Here is a 22,811-nt window from a genome sequence, read left to right on the forward strand (position 1 = left end):
GCTTAAGTCCCAAACACATATCTGTCTCCATTTATTCTTTGTTAGCAAGCCAAAACATTTACACAAATATGAGCTGCCACTGCTGTGGCTACTGCCTGTAGATGGCCTTGGGTTAGGCTGAAACAGGAAATAAGATTTGTCCCGTGTTTGGGACTTAAGCACTTCTCCCAGAAGAACGAAGCTGAAGTCACCAGCCTGAGGATGACGGATGAGATTTTGTCGAAACGTTGCCCTGATACCTCCAATTCTACGTGGGGAAAAACCCAAATGACCAAAGATCTACATACAAACACCCACAAAAACCTCAGAACACACACACACACACACACACACACACACACACACACACACATGAATATATGCAGTCAATTTTTGCACTGCTGCATATTCTCCAATTTTGATCTCCTAATCTTGTACTGTCAGCAAGGTTTCTCTTTTTTAATGTTATGCCAGTTTAATTCTTGCCACTGTCAGCAGGTATCTCAATCAATTCTAATATTTCCATTTTCATGGTAGAATGTTTCTTTGTTATGACATTTTCAGCATTTATTGTTATATGATTTGTGCACTGAGTTAAATGCCATCTATACCATCTATAAAACATTTTATACACATTTTCCCTTAAATTCTAGCTTGGAATAAATTTTATAGATTTCTTCCATAACTTCATTGATCCATTGTGATTACTTCCTTAAATTTTGTCATCCATTTATCATGACATTTTTAATTTGTTGTGTCTCTATATTGTATTTCAGGAACAATTTATAGATCTGACCTAATAAACGAACTTGTTTTAAATAAGTACTTCAAATTCTATTATCTACCTCAATGTCTCTCCTTTTTATCTTTTTATTTGTTTGCAAATACATTAACTGTGACAGGTTCTTTCCTTCATGGAACAATTCTGGTTGTGGCATTCATCAGTTTCCTGAATTCAAATATATTATATTGGCATATCTGATTATTATTTTTCTTACTACAGTTATCTTTAGAATAAAAAAGTATTTGAGAGGATGTGAGAGATTGCCACACTTTTCCTTGCTTTAAATGATTTCCCACTTTTAATAAACTTTTTCATGCAATATATCATTAGATATTCTTTTCTTTTTGTTTTTTTTCTGCATAGATGCTTTACTTATGAAATCAAGTAGCCAGACCTGCTCCTTTTATATGTGATATTTTACTATTTGGAAATTTTATTCATTCTGCTATCGAAATAGATATTAATGTTTGACATTTTAAAATAGAAGCTGTCTGTGTATTAAATAGTTGATGAAACACTTTCCAAGGGCTTCTTTCTTGCATTTCAAAACTGATACTAAAATAAACTGCAGATAGTTTTTGGACCTAATGACCCATTAAAATATGGTTGTCATAAAAAATCCATTTTAGATGAGGTATGAAATTCCAATTTGACCTTACTGTTAGTGATGGAAAATACAATAGGGCAGAAAATAGGTTTTAATAATAATATTTCCATGAGAAGAAGACTGCAACAAGACTTGATAGTTGATTTTTTTTAAAAAATGAATGAATTAAAATGAAAAATAGCTGAATGAAAAAAATCATCTTCTACTCTTTATATATTGAGTTCTATGTTTTCAAACATCACTTGGAGGTGGGAAATACTTCTAATGTAATCTACCAGACCTCCTGCAGGGATTGCTTTTGTGACTATAGGACAGACAGGGAAGAAGCTAACCACAAGATTGCAAGAACATAAGTGATCAGTGAAACAAGGAGAGCCAAACTCTTTGCTAGCCTCACATTACAATGAACAAGAACATACATTCAGTTTTGCAGCTACTAAAATTGTTGGTCAAGCAGGTACAAAGATAGCCAGGGAAATGATTGAAATCTAGCAAACTGGCCCCTTGTCAGTCAATAGGAGTGCTAATTTATCACCAGCTTATCAGGTACTTAGGAACTGATTACAAGGAAACAACATCCAATGACTTAATAACAGGCCATCCCCTGCTGCTCTGCTCATAAGGAAACCATAGAACTGTTATCCCATGATCTCCTCATGAGGGGTACAATGAGTGACCTCTAGGTCTCATTGAAATGACTTGAAATTCTCCCCCGCTATCTGCGATTGGATTCAAGACTTTCTTAGGGATCAGGTACAAACAGTGAGGGTCGGGTCTGCTTTGTCCACCCCCCTGAAGCTTTGCACCGGCACACCACAGGGCTGTGTGCTTAGCCCCTACCTGTACTCTTTATACACTTATGATTGTGTATCATCTGACCCATCCACTGCGATAATCAAGTTCGCAGATGATACAACTGTGGTGGGTCTTATTACAGGTGGGGATGAGACAGCATATAGGGCGGAGGTACAAAAACTATCCATATGGTGTAGTAACAAACATCAGCAAGACGAAAGAGATGGTGTTAGACTTCTGGAGAAAAAAAGAGGAACCTGCCCCACTTTACATCGGGGAGGACTGTGTAGAGAGAGTTCCCTCCTTTAAATTTCTGGGAGTCTACCTCTGTGAAGATCTGACCTGGAAAGTTAACACAACCCAGGTGGCTAGAAAGGCCCAACAGAGGCTTCACTTTCTTAGGATCTTGCGGAAGAACAGGGTAGAACAACAGCTAATGACCCTTTTTTACCGGTCTACCATAGAGAGTGTCCTCTCATATGGTATTGTGGTTTGGTATGCCGGTCTGACAGCCGCGGATAGGAAAGTATTACAGAGGGTAGTGAGCACAGCACAAGACATTGTGGGCTGTTCCCTGACACCACTGGATGACATCGCCAGGGCTCGTTGCCTTGGAAGAGTGAGGAAGATTCTCAGGGATGACTCACACCCTGGACGGTATCTCTTTACTCTCCTACCATCCGGTAGGAGATATAGGAATATAGCCAGCCGTACCAACAGGCTGAAGAACAGCTTTTATCCGTGGGCTGTTAGGCTTTTGAATGGGATGTAATCTTATGCAGAGTTGACTTGGGAGGCCGGTGTGTGGTGTAGTTGGTTCACATAGTGTGGTGGGATGGAGGGTTTGTTGTCACTGTGTGTTGGGGGGAGAGAGCACAGGGGGAGGCTCAGCTAATCTCAATGTACACATGTTGTACTTTGACAATAAAGGTTTATTATTATTATTTATCTGGAAAGATTTTGCCAGGCAGAAATCACTGCTGGACACTGATTCATTTCCACATCATCCTCACTCCTTTGGAGACTTCTAGTCCACCATAAAGCCTCACACAGAAGCTAATAAATATCAGGTATATCCATTAAGTTACTGTATGTCATTTAAAAGATTCACATTTCAAATGTGGTCTATACAGATCATAAATATTTCAAGCTTTGATTTTATATACATGAAGTTAAATCTAGTCATCAATGAATTTGCAATGGTTTTCCTTATTTATAAATAATTTCTGGAAACTAGTTTACAATTGAAATTATTCTGTAATGCATTATCTATCTATCTATCTATCTATCTATCTATCTATCTATCTATCTATCTATCTATCTATCTAGTTACCTAGCTACCTAGCTACCTAGCTATCTATCATCTATCTACCTATCATCCAATATACCAAGAGCCATAATGGTGCCGTGGTTAGAATGCAGTATTGCAGGCTGGCTCTGTCCACAGCCAGAAGTTCAATCCTGACCTGTTCAGGGTTGACTCAGACTTCTATCTTTCTGAAGTCAGTAAAATGAGGACCCAGATTGAGGACAATAGGCTGACACTGTAAACTGCTCAGAGAGTACTGTCAAGTACCATTGAGTGGTAGATAAATCTAAGTGCTATTGCTATTGCTATCTATTAATGTTCATTTTTAAAAAGTGTTTTAGTTTTGACTTCCAGTAATTGCAGTAATTTTCCAGAAAGAATTAACCAATGGGTATCAATGTACTGATTTTGCTTTCAGTAAATTCCATAAACATTTCTGTCATTGGTGAAATTTATAAATCAGATTAATGAGGAACTGCAACCTTGATGAAACTGCATCGGAATATGGGGTGGTATCTTTTTGCTATTGTGGATTACACTGTAATAACTTTTCACTAATTGTAAGGGAATGTCTAAACTTGGGAATATGAAAAACAAAGCAGAGATATTATGGAAAAGATAAATGAATTTGTAGGAGCAGGGAAATGTGAGAAAAAATTTCATAGTAATTCTGCTTCATTTACAATAAATGGAACTGAAGAATCATTTTGGCAGGCTTTCAAGATTTTGTTGCAATATCCTTCTAGCAATAAAGTAATAGTTCTTGTTTCCTGAGTTTTTTGCTTTATAGTGCTTGACACAAACTCACTGATGCAACTAATTTACACAGCTATGCCAGAGGTGATGTAGTCCCACTATAACTCAATGAATATCCAAAGAAAGCATTGTCTTAGCTAATGTTGATTTTGAAGGATATTCAACAATAGAAGCAAGAAATTAGGGAGAAAAGCAATTGAAAGGAGAGTGTGATCTTCCTTCCTGTCTAAAAAAATAAATCCCCATCAGAAACCAAGCTCTGTAACAGGAATGCAGAATGGCAGAGAGAAATCCAGGTTTGAAAGAAAAAAAGGTTCTATTTTCATGATTTAATAGGAATTTAGGTTCTCATTAAGGAAAAAAAGATCAACTAAGGCCAAGATTGTTTTTAAACAATTAAAACAATTATTGTTTTAAACTGATGCAAACCAGGCTTTGAGTCTTAATATCTGTGGAAGGTTGTTGTTTTTTGGTCCAAGAAATCAATGGAAATCTTTCTCTGGATTCTGGGCATTAGAACTAGTCCTTTTGAGAACTGAGAAACAAACAATGCAGTGGCAGTTCTTATAAGAAAGACTCCTTTCTTAATGTTTCTCATTACATTTCCTGTCATTTCCTGGAAAAAAATGAAAAAAATCTCCCCACTTTAAATATATAAGCAGCGTTGTAGATAGTCTATTTTTTTTAAAAAAATGGAGAGAATATTTCTGCTTTCTACTCCATTCCAGGTACATTTCCATGTAAAACCAGAAAATCTGTTTACTATATTTTTTTTTCTTCGTTCTTGCTCTCTATAGAGATGTAACAATTTGTCAATACAGTTTCTAATTAAATTCCATTGTGCATGGGTATGCGTTGTTTAAAACTAATCTTCCTTCAGTCCTTCTCCCCACAACTGGAAAGGCCATCAAAATTGCTGCACCAAGGGCACTAATTTGTATTTTAAAAAGTCATTTTCTCTGAATACCATCCCTCAAATATCAGCTTCTCATTAAATATTCTGAAATGCAAATATAATATTGTGAGCGCATAATGTGATATCTTTGGATGATATCCATTGATGGATTTAAACTATGCACAGCTGGTGGTCATCTAGGAATATTCTGATTATTTGAGGTTTTCACAGCCTCTAAATTCATAAAAATATAGGCATAGTTATGATGATATATTTATGAATTTTAATATATATTCCAAAGAGTAAAACAAAATAAATCCAAACTTATTCAAATGTGATTTGAAAACAGGCTTTGAAAACAGATAGCTAAGTGTTTGTAAAATCTCTAAATATAGTTACAACATTTTAGTTTGTGAATATCTATTACCTTCAGGAACATTTTTAATGAGTTTTTTTAATGACTAATATAGTTATGAAATTATTTTCTTCTCTACTTGGTGAATGGCCATTGCTGATTCTGCAGCTTTAAAATCTGTCTAACATCAACAATAAAACTGAGATTCTGTATATTTATTTATACATTTACAATAAAATTTTTGTACATTACCATGGGATCAACAATATGATGAACTTCAGGAAATTGTTGAAGGTCCAAATATTAGTTCCTATGCTCAAGTATTGCTTTCTAGGCCATTGTCATGTCTAAAATAGTTCAACTATTTCCTATCCCCAATCATTTCCATTGTGTGAGGACTTTACAATGATATAAAACCATCCCCTTTGTACCTTTGATTATAATCCTGCCTTTTGTTTTGTTTTTAGTATGCTTCTGCCCAGCCTAACTGGCAAGACTTGGCTAGTACCAGATCTCCAGGTTGACTTGAAAATGTAATGATAATTCATTCTGAATGGAAATAGAAAGCCAAATGTAATCCATCATATCGGTTATATGTCATTACAAAAGTGAAATACAAGTAAGGGTAAGTTGTTAATGAATAAAGTGGATAAAGTTATTTTGTCAATCTCTCACAAGAGTCAGGGGCACAACAGAGCAAGACTATAGTATATGCAGTGGTTTTAAATATCTTTAATAAAAATGTGTTTTTGAAAGCAAAACACTTTCTAACATATAAGATTTTCCTCCATACTAAATGAAGAACCTCCAATATACTTTAGACTGCATGTTTCTCTTCCTCATATTAAATGAGCATGAAAAACTGGAATTAGGGCTGACTTTATATTTTAGTGGGTACCAAGGAAGTAGCTAATTTCAATGCTTCATCCCAGGCTACTTATTAAATCTTTAAAGAAAATTTCCTACAATGCCAGAGATGACATCATATTGAAATATAGGAAGGAAGGAAGGAAGGAAGGAAGAAAGGAAGGAAGGAAGGAAGGAAGGAAGGAAGGAAGGAAGGAAGGAAGGAAGGAAGGAAGGAAGGAAGGAAAGAAAGAATTGTGCAGAAATGAAAATGGGAAAAAAACTCCAGGTTCCAATAATAATTAGGCACTTGTTTGTTTGTTTGATATCAGATATTTTCACAGCTATGAAAATAGCTGAGGAAAAGAAAAAATATATATCAGGCATTAGTACAAATGAGGTCTAAGTCAGCACAAATAGCATTTTCTGGAATGTTTTATCCAAGAACATATTTGAAAAGGATAATTGGTCTAGGTTACAAACTAGAAAGAATTAGAATTTATTATATTTGTGAGCCAGAATCTAGTGGTCCTTTAGATTTTGGCTGCCTATATATGGTAGCCCTGTTTTTTAGAATGGTAATACTAAAATAGGCTATATATTCTGGAGCAGAAATTGTGGGACATTATATCCCCTCTGGGGCAATCCTAGAACTATTTAGTATACAGAAGAGTTTTATATTAAAAAAATGTAACAATTGTTTTGGCGTAACAATTGTATATAATTCATTCCTATCATTCCTAACAGAAACAATTCTGGTTTAAATTCTATTTGTTTTTTAATCATCTTCTCCAATCATAGATATATCTTAAGCCAAAACCTTTTTGCTTTAGGACATGACCACCATATATGATAAGTACTTGGTCTTTGATTACATTTCCAACAGACATTTGAAGTATCTGTAAACATTTTGGCTAGTCTCACTTGTGTCATGTGCCATCTATAAAATATTTTATACAAATTTTCTTTATATGGTACAGCTTTGGTTAATCTAATATTTCTGTCCCATAACTTTTCCCATTCTTCAAGCTCTATGTTATGTCCAATATTTTTGCCATATTATCATTGTTTCTTGAACTTGTTCCTCCTCCATCTTTAAGTTAAGCAGTAATCTATAAAGATTTTTAATCAGCTTTTCATCTGTTTTTAGCAATGTAAGATCAAGTTCTGTCTGTTCCTTATAAAGCCCCGTTGTTTTCACGTCTTTTTCATATCTTGATTGGATTTGTAGGTATGGCCACCATGATAGGTCAATACCTTGTTGTTGTAAGTCTTGTCTAGGTTTCAATCTATCTTCATTGTCCAATAAGTCTTTATATGTTACAAGTTTATCATAGTTAATTAAGTTTGGGTAAGCAAAAGCTTCCATTGTGGAAAGCCATTCAGGTATCTTAATATAATTTTTTTTCTTTTATTTTTTCCTATTCTAAGAGAAGTGATTTTTTTATAGAATGGTTCTGGAAATATCCATGCACTTTATTCTTACCATACTACAGAAGGGCATGCCAGCCAATCTGCAGGTCATGCCCCTGTAGGTATAGTAATCTTTTGTCTCTAAGTGTTATCCATTCTTTAAACCACGTTAAGATAGCTGCTTGGTAATACAACTTCCAGTCTGGGAGTCCAAATCCTCCCCTTTCTCTAACGTCCTGTAGCAATTTTACTTTAGTTCGTGCTTTTTGCCCTTGCCAAATAAATTTCAGTATTATGGTATTCAGTTCATCAAAGAAGATTTTTTCTAATTTTACCAGAATAGTTTGAAATAAAAAAAAGTATTTTCGGTAAGATATTCATTTTAATTGTAGCTATTCTCCCTATTATTGACAATTGGAGATTTTTCCACTTTTCTAAGTCCAGTTTTATTTGTTTTAATAATTTTGTATAGTTGTCCTCTTTTACATCTTGCTGTTAAGTAAATTCCCAAGTACTTAACTTTTTTAACTATTTGAAGATTTGTTTTTCTTGCAAGTTGTGTTTTCTGTTTTTCTGTTAAGTTCTTTGTCAAAACTTTAGTCTTTACTCTATTTATTGTCAGGCCTGCTACCTCACCATATTGTTCTATTGTGGCCAACAATTTTGTGATTGTTTCCAGAGGTTTTTCCAATATAAAGACCAAGTCATCCACAAATGCCTGAAATTTATATTTTTCACCCTTTATATCCAGTCCTTTAATCTCTGTCTTTTCTAATATTTCTGTTCAATACTTCCAAGGTTAATATAAATAGCAATGGGGATAAAGGACATCCTTGTCTTGTGCCCTTTTTAATTAAAGTTTTCTGTGTAATCTTCATTTACAATTATTCTAGCAGTCTGTTTATCATAAATTGCATTAATTGCATTTATAAAGTTTTCCCCAAAATCCATTTCCACAAGTTGCTGAAACATAAATTGCCAATTTAAGTATTTTTATATTATATTAAAAAATGTAAAAATTGGTATAATAATTGTTTTGGTGTAACAATTGTATATAATTGAAAAAAATAAAATTATTTTGGCTTTCATATTGAGCTAAATGATATAATGATACCATTTGTAAAATATAATTAGAGGAGCTATATAAAATCATAGGCAAAATAAGAGTTTTGGGTGGGTTTTTTTTTTTTTGTTTGGTTGGGTTTTTGGGGGGGAGGGGTTAATTTGGAGCTTTTCTTTTGAGTCTTTCTTTTGCAGAGACAAATATTCTGTCGAATATTCTCCTGAAGCAAATAAGTTTATTATGACCTTAATTATTCCATTGGAATATTCTTAAGATTTTGTTTTGTTTTGTTTTTCTGTTACTATGAAGAAAAGGTATTTGCACTGAATTAAAAAGAATAGTCATTCACTCAATTTATGTTCCTGAAAGTAATACAATAAGATTTATGCTTTTGTATTATTCAGACCAGTGGTCATGCTCATTCTTCTATGGAACTATGTAAGCCATGATTGGTTTTTTGAAATGCATCTGCTTTGAGATATATGATGGTAGAACTTTGCTATATAGTGATTATTCACAAATATAGGTTCACCATGAGTTCCTGATATATGAAAACCATTACCTTACAGGAAGAATCAATGGGATGTATAATCTCTGATGACATTCTTTCTCGGTCCCTTGAAACCAGAACTCTACATACCTTTTTGTCTAGCAGATGTTGCCTGCAATAGGTTCAAGAGATCTTATCTCAAATGGACTCAAATGGCTAAAGCAATGTGGTACTTTTTTGTCTATTAAAATCAAAAGATACGTCTTTTAAAAGATATATCTTTTAAAATTGCTTGGTATTATAACCTAAGTTAATAGTATCTTAGTAAATTTTTAGGTTGAGAAAAGCATTATGACTTTGTAAGATTTGGAGCCTAAAATGTGTGTATTAGGTTGGTATATTTGCAACAATGGATATATCACTATAAATACTGCATTATATTATTCTTGGCCACATACTAAAAACTGGGATCCTAGACAGCTAACACCTGCATCATTTTAGTTTATTTTTTCTCTCATTACCCCAAATATATCTCTTGAATATTACACACACATACACAAACACACAGAGAGAGAGAGAGAGACAGAGAGAGAGACAGACAGACAGAGACAGAGAAAGAGACACACACAGAGAAACACAGAGAAACACACACACACAAAGAGAGAGAGAGACAGAGAGTCAGAGTCAGAGTCAGAGTCAGAGTCAGAGTCAGAGTCAGAGTCAGAGTCAGAGACAGAGACAGAGACAGAGACAGAGAGATAGCTTTGTCTTCAGTCAGGAAGACACAAATCTAGACAATCATATTTCCCAGATGTTCTTGGACTGCAGCTACATACACCAAAAAGATATAGAATGGCCAAAAAAGTGTTAATAGCATTATTTCTGCAATTATTGTGGTTTTGTTTTTGATGTTCTGTTGTTGTTCTCGCTATTGATTAGTTTCTTTTTCAAAAACAAATTGTACTGGGAAAAGAAATTGTATTTTAGACAACATTATGTCATTTGAAATATGCATCAAGTAATATCTTATAATCTATGAAACGTTTATAGCATAAAAGGTTATTTAATAAAACAAAATGCAATGATGTGGGCAAAATGTACACACAGTTCTTGTTTTTAACTTTTCTCTACCATTCCTTTACTGTAGAACTTTCAATCATTCAGTCAAATGAATTTACTGTACAGGTAGTTGTCAATTTATGATCAGTTACTTAATAACTATTTAATGTTATTATGGACTTCGAAAAAGGTGCTTAATTACAACTGGCACATATTCCCTGCAGTCATATGATCACATTTTGGGTTCTTGGCAACCAACACACATTAATGACTAGTGATCACATGACTCTGATTTGTGACATCCTTCACGGTTTCTAGTAGAAAATGCAAAAAAAAAAAAACAAAACACACACACACACACATTGGGTATTCTTGATTTGCATAATGACTATGGTGACTTACTTAATGGCCACAGTGATTTGCTTCAGGGTCTTTGTAAAAATGGTTATGAAATCAAATCCAGTCAATTTACAGCTGAAATCCCAGGCTCCCTTGCTGCTCTAAATTGAAGACTACCTGTAGGTAGGATCAGATAAACGTATCTAGCTGGCAATCACTCCGTTTTCCTTTTTCTAAAACTGATGTTCACTCATCTTGTTTCTGTATCATTTGCCTTTAAGATCATGATGATTATTCTAAACTTACTGTAAACTCTTTTTCTCCTCTCTCTATTTTTATAGTATGATTTTGTCAATGAAAGAATGTTTTGATTAATCATTTTCCCCGATATAATACATTTTAACATACATTCCCATTGTATGCATACTTGAATATACTTTTTCTTTATATATATTTAATATTCATAAAATATACTAATTTATAAAAGAATATATTCTTTTTGTTTGTTAAATAGTACTCAAAATTTAGAAAGTAGGTTCTAAAGTATATATGCTTTCCATTATTAAAATGTGAATAGAATTATTTCTATTCCCTCCCTAGTAATAAGTAGAATCATGTCCTGTGCTAAGTAATTGGTCTACAAAAACTATTCTACAGTTCTTGATCTGCATCTATAGTCTCTACATTCTTCCATTTAAGATAGATGTTTTTCAGGTCTTCCCAAAATGTTTGGCGCCAGGTTTTCTTTGGCCTTCCTATTTTTCTTTGACCATTTGGTGATATCCAGTTGCTTGCTGTCTTTGCTGGACATTGCTCACTCATGTGGAGTAGGTGTCCAGCAAAGCAATTTTTTGTTCTGTCACTGTCTGAAAGAATCTTTTGGGAATTTCTTCTTTATAGAATTTCCTCATCTGTGACATGGTCCCAATATGAGATACAAACAATCCTTCTGAGGCAATGTTGTTGGAAGACATTGATCTTATATTTCCAGATCACACTGATGTAGATGGCAGTCAGTATGACAGTGGCATTAAATAATCTGAATAAATAAAATGAACAGATTTTTCACATAAATGTGTAAAAATACAAAGGCATACATGTTAATATTTTGACCTCACTACTACTAACTACTAAGTGAGGTGGCTTTGATGGATAGGGATATATTTGTGTGAAGGTTTACCTGTCAGCACTTCAAGACAAGAATTACTGAAACTTTGCTTTATTGATTTAGAGTAAACTGGAGTAAATAGAATAATAAAAGCCTGTTTTCCTTCTCTCCTTCATATATCAAAGAAAGTTACAGCAAAGCAAAGTTAACTTCCTTTTTAATACTCTCCCCCCCTCCAGTTAAAATCATGTTTGTTAATTGTCACATTCCTTCTCTAAGGGGCTCTGCACCACCTGCCTTTCAGATGATTCACTTTATGCTCAAGAAATACTGCAACATCAACTAAATATTACCTAATTAGATCACCTAAGATATAGATTGGTTAATTTGAATTTTGTTTCTTGGAAAACTGTCTATTAAGTGAACTTGCTTATTCTTTCAGGCAGCTGGCAACAAAGCCCAAATTCTGCCTTTAACCAATATTATTAATATTTTTTTTAAAAAAAGGTTTAATAGATATAAGGTTTAATAGATACCTGGGAGGAGTTTGATTCTGTGACTCTGGAGGAAGTGGACAGGATTATGGGGAGGCTGAGCTCCACCACATGTTTATTGGACCCGTGCCCTTCCTGGCTGGTCTATGCAACCCGGGAGAGGACACGCAGCTGGTTCCAGGCAGTTATATCGGCTTCTTTGAGTGAGGGTAGCTTCCCTGCCATCTTGAAAGAGGCGGTGGTGAGACCTCTCCTCAAGAAGCCTGCCTTGGACCCAGCTGTATTGAACAACTTTCGTCCGGTCTCCAACCTTCGCTTCCTTGCGAAGGTTGTTGAGAGTGTGGTGTAGCATCAGCTCCCTCTGGTCCTGGATGAAGCGGATTATCTAGACCCGTACCAATAGGATTTCAGGCCCGGGTACAGCACGGAGACGGCATTGGTCGTGCTGGTGAATGATCTCTGGAGGGCTCGGGACAGGGGACATTCCTCTGTTCTAGTCCTATTAGATCTCTCAGTGGCTTTCGATACCATCGACCATGGTATCTTGCTGTGGCATCTCAGGGGATTGGGAGTGGGAGGCACGGTCTTACAGTGGTTCTCCTCCTATCTCCAGGGACGTTCGCAGTCGGTGTTGACAGGAGGGCAGAGGTCGACCGCGAGGTCTCTCATTTGTGGAGTTCCTCAGGGGTCGGTCCTCTCGCCTCTCCTGTTCAACATCTATATGAAACCGCTGGGTGAGATCATTCGTGGTTTTGGAGTTGGGTATCATCAGTACGCTGATGATACCCAGCTTTTTCTTTCGACCCCAAACCACCCCAGTGATGCCCTCAACGTGATGTCCCGCTGCCTGGAGGCGGTTCGGGTCTGGATGGGGAGGAACAGACTTCAACTCAACCCCGACAAGACTGAGTGGCTTTGCATACCTTCATCCCGGGTCTATTCGGATATTCCATCTCTTTCTATGGGGGGTGAACTATTACCCCCCGTAGATAGGGCTCGCAACTTGGGAGTCCTCCTAGACTCACGGCTCACCTTGGAAGATCACATAGTGGCTGTGACTACGGGGGCTTTCGCCCAGGTTCGCCTGGTGCACCAGTTGCGGCCATATCTAAGCCGGGATGATTTATGCACGGTCACTCACGCGCTCGTGACCTCTTGTCTAGACTACTGCAATGCTCTCTACATGGGGCTTCCCTTGAGGACCACCCGGAGGCTCCAACTGGTACAGAATGCAGCCGCGAGAGTTGTGTTGGGAGTCTCCCGATACTCCCATGTTACACCTCTGCTCCATGAGCTGCATTGGTTGCCAGTTGTCTTCCAGGTGAGATTCAAGGTACTAGTAATGGTGTTTAAAGCCCTACATGGCAGGGGTCCGGAGTACCTTAGGGAACACCTGCTGCCGGCATCAACTTCCCTCCGCCCTCTGCGTTCCCACAGAGAGGGCCTCCTCAGGGTGCCACCGGTCAGAGAATGTCGATTGGTGGCCCCCAGGGGGAGATCCTTCTCTGTGGGCACCCCGGAACTATGGAATCAGTTACCGGTTGAGCTCCGGACGGCGCCCGATCTTCGCTCCTTTCGCCGTGATCTAAAAACACACTTGTTCGAACAATCCGGCCTGGCCTGATGGTGGGGTTTTTATTGTATTTTATTGGGGTTTTACTATGTATTAATTGTTTTTTAGTGGCCATGTATTTAATCATTTTTAAACTTTTGTAATTCTGTGTTTTTTTATTCTTGCCCTGTTCACCGCCCTGAGTCCTTCGGGAGAAGGGCGGTATAGAAATATTAATAATAAATAAAATAATAAATAATCTTAGAAAAAGAGTAAAAAAATAATCACAATTTAATGAGATACTTGCTCATAGCAGTAAGAATACATTTTGCTGAATATGGGAAGTAAGATACAATTCTGACAATATCTAATCTTGGAACTTAAACTTGAAAAATATAGTGCATGGCAAAAATAACAATATATAATCACAACATATGGCTGTGAAAGTTGGACCATAAGGATGGCTGAGCACCAAAGAATTGAGGCCTTTGAACTATGGTGCTGGAGAACACTCCTGTGAGTCCTTTGGATTGCAAGGTGATCAAACCGGTCAGTCCTAGAGGAGATCAACCCTGACTGGTCTTTAGAAGGCCAGATCCTGAAGCTAAAACTCAAATACTTTGGCCACCTAATGAGAAGGAAGGACTCACTGGAAAAGAGCCTAATGCTGGGAAAGGTTGAGGGCAATAGAAGAAGGGGACAACAGAGAATGAGGTGGCTGGATGGAGTCACTGAAGCAGTAGGCGTGAGCTTAAATGGACTCCAGAAGATGGTAGAGGAGAGGAAGGCCTGGAGGAACGTTGTCCATGGGGTCGCAATGGGTCAGACACAACTTCGCAACTAACAACAACAACAATTCACAACATAAGTTTAACTAAATTTAAGCAAGAATGGTTTCCATATATGCAATATATCATACATGGCATGGCAAATGTAAACATTTGCTGTCTGGCTTCCATGGGGCCCAAATATTTATAGATAGTAAAGTTAGATACTGAGTAAGCCTTTTCTTCTGTTTTTCTTTTCTTTATATTTTAATCATTGTGACATCTGCTTTGTTTATTTTTTTGAACATGGACAAATAATATTAAGTAACAATACAGTGGAGACCTTAATTCTAAGTAATCAGCTTAAGAATTATTATACAACAAATACTTTGATGTAATGTGTAGGAGTTTTAATATTTTTTTTTAGTCCTGAATAGAAAACTAAATAAATATATGCTTATTAACAGTGAAATTTTAAATATTAGTTAATGCTGATATAAATTTTCTTTTTTATCTTCAACGGTCTACATTATCTAAGAGTTATCTAAACTTTAGCTAATACTGTACAAATTTCATTATATCAAAATAATATATATTATATGTTTTATAATGATATAATAAAAAGGTTTAATATTCCTGAGAAGTTTAGATAATTCAAATAACTTGTGTTTTAGTCCAATGTCTAGACTAGATCACTATTTTAACTTAAAAGCTTTGGGTTTTTTAGTATTTTTCTGCTAACAGCAACTATCAGAATTTTCTTCAGAATAAACCTGAAAAATATCTGTGTGTTTTTTTCTGTGGGAAATAGTAGGCAAATATTTCATGAGTTATTCCTAAGAGATGATTTATTCTGAACATGATTCATGGTTCACAATGAACAGAGATTTTAGAAAAAGATGATGGTATAATAGTTCATATCCATGGCATATAAAGGATTCTGCTTTCAACTGACTGTCATCTTGATATCTTTCTCAAGTTTTAGGATCATTTTTTTATTTGTGTATGTTTGGTAAAGAGAGTGAAATAATATGTATATGTATGAACCAGAGCAACTGGAGCTTAACTGAACTCTGGCATATGACAGGGACAAGAACAGCAGTGATGAACTGAAGCTGTTGTCAGCATACCTAGGAATATCATGATTATAAAAGCAGAGCTGCAAATAGTTGATAGGAGCAAACACTTCACTTATTTTTATAAAGCTCATAAATTTCATGCTTATTGGAACAAATATTCCGATATTAAATTTCTCCAAGCTATGTACAAAGCATATGCTACCTTTAAAGGTCATGATAAGTGTGCATTATCATCATTTAAATTTCTATCAATAAGCACTTTGTAACTGTTTTAAAGGAAGGCATTGAAGGGAAACCAAAACTTTTGTTGCTATCCGTGGTGCTGAAAGACCAACTTGCATCTCACCACCAAGAGGCATTAATGAAGATAATTGAAGATGTTATTAGGAAAACATATTTGTTATCAGAGGTTACTTATAGCTTTATTACTCAGAGTTACACTTCATTAATATCTATTTTTCATGGCTCTGATTTGCCATTAATTAGTTCCATGACCTTTTGTCATTGGAAGAAATGTCACTGGTAACAGAGGAACGAACACATGTTAGTAATTATGACTTTTCATTATATTGGCTTATCTGTTTGCATTTTAATCTGTTTCTTTTTACTAGAGAGGAAGCATTGTGGTAAAAAATAAATAAAAAAAACCCAAATGATTCTAAGTTATAAATCTGATAACCATATTCCCTACATTGAAAACATTTGAGTGAATGTTTTACTTTTTCATTCTGTAAAATTCTCTCATAAACTTCTATGATTGTAAAAGATTCTAAGATATGATGCCTAAAAGTACCAAAAGGAATATTTTTTTCAAAACATTTTTAACTTTTTTCAGTTCCGAAAGATCTTAAATAATAGTTATCCCTATTAAACTCCTGGGTAGTGCAAGCACACATTTTCATTTTTAAGTGCCTTAAAGCCCACACAAAAGCATATTTTATCTTCAAAAATATATATAAAATAAATATATACTTAAATATCATTTAAACCTTTCTAGCTGTGCATAATAAGAAAAGGTATAACAAATGACTGCAACGCTGAAAAATTGCCATGTACTGTATTTATCTATATATTTTATTATTTGACTTTCTCTTCTCTCATTTCAAATACCCAAATATAAAACTGGAATATGATTAGCACTTATATTACCCTATTCAAGGGGAAGAAATTTCAATAGATTCTTGACAAAGATTTAAAAACCGATGTTGGAAAAATAATTATAAAATATATAAACATGATTTATTTTAAACTAATAATTCACTGCAAGGCTATCAAATATTCAGGGATTCATGTGTCAAGTAATTGAGGATCTAGAAAAAATAACATGGGATTGCTTGCCCAATCAGACCGTTCATCCATTAACTCTGATATCCATTGCTTGACAGCTGACAAAGGTTTATGCTTCAGTAGAAGGAGATAATTATAGGCACAAATACTTCAAATGTAAGTCATTATTATGATGCATCACTAGCAAGCATGTATTATTATTATTTTACTTTTTAATATTGGCAGGTTGGTTAATGATCTTATTTTCAGTAGTGAGTTTTTTCACAGGTTATGTAATACTTCCAAGCAATTTACTGGCACTGTAAAATCAAATGAAGAACTAAGAAAGAAAGAAATCAAATGAAGTACTCCAAGGATTCAAAATGTAATTTTAAAAATTTGTTATGGGTGTTCAGGCTCACCCCATTATTTTTAACTATTGACCAGACTGCAATGTATTTAATTTTACTTTGATAAAAATTCATCCAGCGTTAAACCTATTTGGGAGAAAATAATACTTAAGGTCATTAAGAAATGTATTAGACAGGGATATATCAATGTACCTCTGAACCAGATGTTCAAAATATTTGTCACAAAACAATTAGATTTTAGCATGCAGGATACCTAGCAACCCATTTTTAAGGAGTTTCAGCACATTTTGAAAAAGTTTTACATGGATATTGAAGTGTCATCATTGCCTCTAATTAAATATTAGCAAACTAGAGTAAACTCATTCCTTTTCATAATCGGCTTTTAGGGGGAAAATACCATGCTCAAAAATTTCTGCTCCATTTTTCTAAAAATTAAAACCCTACAGAAAAATGCCAGGTTGATCTCAGTATTAGGTGAACAAAGAATATTTTATTTGGTACAGTTTATGGCTTGCTTCTCAATTTTATTTATTTGAAGAAAGCATACTTTTAATCTGCCACTACTTGGACTGGCTATGTAATTCTGAGGTAGTGTACAGTCACATGGCAAATCCTATTTCCCTAGTCTGTTCCCTACCTATAGAGAGTTTGGCATGTGTAAGCATATTTAGGTTTATAAATTTTATGTTAAAATATAGAAGAAATCACTTGGTCTTTTATGAAGCTTAGACAATAAGTACATTCACAAAGGATTTTAAATTATTTTCTGGAAAAAGAATGGATTAGTAAATGAAATTTATTCTGGCTAGCTTCCATCCCTCAATGGAATGAGTAGAGGAAAAATACCCACATTTGATCCACTCCCCCCCCACCATACCCATGGTTCAGGCAGAATTTATTTTCAGCTTCAGTGATATTAAATGAACTCTACAGTTGATTGATTTATGTAAACATGGTGTGTTTCTGTAAGAGAATGTCAAATATTAATTGTGCAAATCTGAACACTCATTTGCAAACTAGGGACTGATTGATAAAAAACCCTATGAGTTCCATGAGTATCCCAAGTTCTATTTTTAAGGTTAATTGTATTGAGAGACAATTTGCTCTAGTGGATTAAGGCATCAGGCTAGAAGGTGGAAGATTATGAGTTTAAGTCCCACCTTAGCTATGAAAGTCAGCTGGGTAACATTGGGCCAATTACTCTATCTCTGCCCAACCCATCTCATAGGTTATTGTTGTGGGAAAAATAGGATGAAGATGGTGTATTGTGTATGTTAACAGCCTTGAGTTAGTTGTAATAATAATAAAATAGGTTACAAACAAACAAATAAAACTGTTAAATGTTGTCCTGCTTTTTCTCTAGAAATTCAAAATGGCATAGCCTCTCCCTATTTTATTTCTATAATAACCAATTTTTGAAAAAAAGTTGGGTTCAAAGATAGTAGCTGATTTAAGGCTCTAGGTGTACTCTATGAACTCCATGGATCTGGAAGTCCTTTATATTATTGCACTGAATACACTGAATATATTCCTTGAATGTGAACACGCCCTGCCTTTTCCTTGTCATCAATAGCATTTTTATATTATGAGAGCATGTTTCTTCTTTCACATGCTAGAACTTGTTTCTCTGTTTGAGTTTTTTCATCACTTAGGAAATAACCTCAGCCAATTACTTTCTGAATGGCAAAAAGCTCCAAAGCTTTAGAGAGCCATACTATTCTTACATATTGCATTTCAGCAGATCATCGTGATGCATCCTGACTGATAGCATCTTGAATATGTGGGATTCAGGAACTATAGTTCTTCTGGGGCGTTTGAAAATATTGTTTCCGCACTTCCACATAATTAGATGTATTTTTAGTCTAGTGACAGTGAATTAGAAGCAGAAGGAAATGGGAACTCCAGATATTTTAGTCACCAGAAGTTTGATCCATGTTTTCCATCTGAGACAAGCTTTGAAACAGGAAGATGCCTCTGATGAATCTAAGGATACTTAGAGGTAATTTTCTTGGCAACAAAATAATAATAATAAAAAACACATAAATCAAGATTGACTTTATGAAGATGCCCAAGAATAGACTCAACTATAGGGAAGCTTGCTGCATTTCAACTTAAAAAAATAACTAGATTATTTCCTCCAATGAAAAATGTGTTTTATGAATGAACAAAACTAACTCCAAACAGATTATTCATAATTGTAGCATCTTAAAAGGAGTGGGAGATGATCCTATAGGAACTACATTTCCTTTATATAATCTTTTTAGATAGCACTCTCAATTCCAATCTGCTCTAGCTTTTCTTATAATAGTAAGATATTTACCTTAGGATGTAATTTCTGTATAAAATGCATATTGGCATCAGTTCTCAATTTGCTGGAGTTATTGCTTAAGGATGAATATTAATCAGCTGAAAATTTAGTTTAATGGGGTAATTTGGGATTAATGAGCATAATGGCAAAATTTAGAGAGATCACAGATATGTAGTACTTATTATGCCTTTCTTCTTTTTACTCTGCATAAATTTATAGAAATGGAAGACAGAAATGGAAGATATTACACAATAATATTATACATCATGAATGTGTATTTTTCTCTTCTAATGAATAGAAAAATGCATATTCCAGTTCATCTCTGAAATTTGTTTTGTATTGAAATAGTTGTTTTAAGATATCAGATATTTTAAAAATAATTTGTAGATCATATACGTAAGTCAGCATTCATTTATCCAAATGAACAAATAACATAATTAGATCTCATACATATGTGTGAATAATATCTCACCCAAATATAAACAAACAGCCAACCCTCTATAGCTACATTATTCCCCATCCATTTTTTTAATATTCAATATAATATCCCTGATGAATTTTATTTTGCTATATGTTTAAAAGCTAAAAGCTTTTAAAAGCTCGAGAGGGGACACGAGGCTGGTTCCTGGTGGTCATCTCCGCTTCTCTGAGTGAGGGTCACTTCCCCACCGCCTTGAAGGAGGCGGTGGTGAGACCTCTCCTCAAGAAGCCCACCTTGGACCCATCCTCATTGAATAACTTTCGTCCAGTCTCCAATCTTCGCTTCCTTGCAAAGGTTGTTGAGAGCGTGGTGGCGCACCAACTCCCTCAGATCCTGGATGAAGCGGTTTATCTAGACCCGTACCAATCGGGCTTCAGGCCGGGCTACAGCATGGAGACGGCATTGGTCGCTCTGATAAATGATCTCTGGAGAGCCCGGGACAGGGGCCATTCCTCTGTCCTAGTCTTATTAGACCTCTCGGCGGCTTTCGATACCATCGACCATGGTATCTTGCTGCGACGCCTCAGGGGACTGGGAGTGGGAGGCACGGTTCTGCGTTGGTTCTCCTCCTTTCTCCAGGGTCGCTCGCAGTCGGTGTTGGCAGGGGGACAGAGGTCGACCCCGAGGCCTCTCGCTTGCGGAGTCCCTCAGGGGTCGGTCCTCTCGCCTCTCCTGTTCAACATCTACATGAAACCGCTGGGCGAGATCATTCGCAGCTTTGGAGTAGGGTACCATCAGTATGCTGATGACACCCAGCTTTTCATCTCAACTCCAAACAACATCAGTGATGCCCTCGACGTGATGTCCCGCTGCCTGAAAGCGGTCCGGGAATGGATGGGGAGGAACAGGCTTCAACTGAACCCGGACAAGACTGAATGGCTGTACGTACCGGCAAGCCAGGATACTCAGAACATCCCATCCCTTAACATCGGGGACAAGTTACTACCCCCTGTTGATAGGGCCCGCAACCTGGGTGTCCTCCTTGACTCGCAGCTCTCCCTGGAAGATCACATAGGAGCTGTGACCAAGGGGGCCTTCTCCCGGGTTCGACTAGTTCGCCAATTACGGCCTTATCTGGACCTGGATGCCTTACGTACAGTCACCCATGCTCTTGTGACCTCTCGCCTAGACTACTGTAACGCTCTCTACTTGGGGCTGCCCTTGAGATCCACTCGGAAGCTTCAACTGGTGCAAAGTGCAGCGGCACGGACACTCTTGGGAGCCTCCCGATACTCCCATATCACACCTCTCCTCCGTGCGCTGCACTGGCTTCCAGTTGCCTTCCGTGTGAAGTTCAAGGTGCTAACAATGACATACAAAGCCCTACATGGCATGGGTCCGGACTACCTACGGGAGCACCTTCTGCCAATGTCAGCACCCCACCGTCCTGTGCGCTCCCACAGAGAGGGCCTCCTCAGGGTGCCACCGCTCAAGGAATGTCGGCTGGTGGCCCCCAGGGGGAGGGCATTCTCAGTGGGTGCGCCAGCCCTCTGGAACAGCTTGCCAACCGAAATCTGGATGGCCCCCGACCTCCGCACCTTCCGGCGCGAATTAAAAACTTACCTGTTCCAGCAGTCCGGCCTGGCCTGATAGCTCTAATTGGGGTCCCAGTTTGTATTTTACTATTGTTTGTTTTTCACTATTGTTCATTCTGTATGCCTACCTTATTCTGTACACCGCCCCGAGTCCCTCGGGAGAAGGGCGGTTTATAAAAACAAATAAATAAATAAATAAACAAATAAACAAATAAATAAATAAATATTGTTTTGTAGACTTTGTCAAGAGAGAAATTTAATTTTCAACTGGATTGTTATCATCCATAAGTTCATGATCTCATAGGATTTTTGCAAATATTTTATTTTATTGGAGAAAGGAGCAGGAGTGTGTGATCACTGTATACACACACACACACACACACAAACATATACAATGATCACTTAATCCAAAAGATACTCCTGCTCTCTCTATATATATATACATACATATATACATACATACATACTATCAGGTCTGGCAGGAGGGTCATTTTAAGGGACCTAATGAGTTTCATCTGATGAGCCCCAGAGGTGATCCTTTTCTGCCTTATCAACTACATTATTGAATAACATCACCCTCAGGTAAGATGGGCTCCAACCCTACTGATTTTCCATAAAACCCTCAAAATTTGTTTTTTTTTTCCAAGTAGGCATGGAGATCCCATGGATATCAGGAACCCAAGAAATGGCAACACTTATGAATTTTTAGTTTATATTTTTTGTTGTTAATCATGTTTAAAATTTTATTTTTAATTACTCTATTTTTTATTGTATATACCTAGAGTCACTTTCATGAGATGGATAGCTATATAAAGGTAAATAAATAAAATACAGATTTACATATTATCAGGATATAAGAGTTTTGATTTACTTCCTGAGATAGTCAGGTCCCTATTCTCATTTTTTCAGTGAAGGTGAGTCTTGTTGACCCGCAATATTAAAATTGGATATATAAGAAATGAGTTGCTTCTAGAAATCCATTTTAGCACTCAAATATAATTGTTCTGACCTTACTATTGCATTGTGGTAACCCAAAAAACCATAACAAATAATGTATATAACATCTTCCACCAAAATGACACCCACACAACTGTATCAAAAATTGTCAATCTCCTACAACACAACCTATGAAAAGGATAAGATCCAACATGCTATTACAA

The sequence above is a fragment of the Vipera ursinii genome (genome assembly GCF_947247035.1).
Source record: "Vipera ursinii genome assembly, chromosome: 3".
Taxonomy (NCBI): domain Eukaryota; kingdom Metazoa; phylum Chordata; class Lepidosauria; order Squamata; family Viperidae; genus Vipera; species Vipera ursinii.